Genomic DNA, 1,537 nt, shown 5'->3' on the forward strand with positions numbered 1-1,537 from the left:
GAGGTGTGCTCTGATTGGCCAGCTATCAAGTGCATTGTGATTGGCCGAATTCCTGAATTCACAATTCCGAACTGTGATAACCACATGTGATGACCCCGGGCTGGATTCCGCTTCGTCCACGGTGAAAGCCGTTCCGGCGATCCACAGCGCAAAGTTGTAGTATTTCCTCAGCAACCAGCATGGATCAGCTCCAGGCATGACGAAGCAGATATCGTCCTCTTTTGGAAGACCAAACAAAGTAGTTTCGCTTTCACAACGAAGCACACAGCGTCTTCACGACATGGCTGCAGCGTCAACAATACTACAGTGAGAATTAAAGTTACGCCTTCTTTCTTTGCGTTAACATTTGGGCGGCGTTATGCAAATTTTTCCACATAGTGATGTAGATATGTGGGGGCGTGTTTAAACAAGGCGTTTTAGGAGGGCATGGACAAGTCTTAACTTTTATAAAGAATATCTCTTTGGATTTGAGACTTTAGTCTTTGCAACTTTACAGATCTTCTTTATGCACCAAGAGCTTGTAACACTCCAAAGAGAAAGGAAAACTTGAAATTGCATCATTGACCCATTAAAAGTATTTTCCCTTTATTTTTCCCATATTTTTTAAAAGAACTGTACATACATATAATATTATTGAAATAAAAGGCCACTTACAGTAAGTGTACACTCCACTTAAGAGAGAACACTTTCACGACTATATGCTTCTTAACACACTTAAGTACACTTTTAAAAACATCCATTTCGCAATAATGTCAAATTAAAAGCTTTAGTTTAAATCATTATGCTTTAATAATCTTTTGTTGTAATTTAAAGTAGGCATACACGTTTGTTTGATGTGTTGACTAACATACTAAAGCATATGTAAAGTACTTGTTTATAATTTTAACTACAGAGTGTGATTTCATATTACGTTAATATATTTTAAATGTACTAAATTGCAACCTCATATAAATGTGTAATTTAAATACATATTAGGCTAAAATATACTTAACACGTATTTAAATAACAAATGTTCGCCTATGTATAAAGCTACCTGCTCTACCCTGCCCTACATCTATTATGTTTAATATTCTAAAATCAAGTACGCGAGCTTGAAGCTCTTAAATAATTCAGAATCCGCGGTAAGTCTAAAGGACCTGTTTGAGGCATGCCAACAACTTAAAACATCTGAATCCTCAGAAATATCAAACGTGTTTCCCATGGAAACAATGCATGTGAAATCAACGATTCCAGAAATGTAGGCCTACAGTATTTTCATGTACAGTATTTTCCTCCATGCTGTAAATCCCAGCCTTGCACGCGCAATGCCATTTTTAGCACTGTAGACATGAAGCAGAGATTGTGTCCTACCGTAGCTCTCCTCATCCATCTCCAGCGAGCTGACACTGTCACTGACGCGGGAACAGTGAAGGTGTGTCTCAGAGCGGCTGCTCTCTTCTGCCCAACCCATGCAGTGTGAGGCCGGCGGAAGAGCCCCGGACGCGCCCCGCTCTCTCTCTCTCTCTCTCTCTCTCTCTCTCTCTTTCTCTCTCTCTCT

The sequence above is a fragment of the Sinocyclocheilus rhinocerous genome, unplaced genomic scaffold (assembly GCF_001515625.1).
Source record: "Sinocyclocheilus rhinocerous isolate Xijiao unplaced genomic scaffold, SAMN03320098_v1.1 scaffold393, whole genome shotgun sequence".
Lineage (NCBI taxonomy): Eukaryota > Metazoa > Chordata > Actinopteri > Cypriniformes > Cyprinidae > Sinocyclocheilus > Sinocyclocheilus rhinocerous.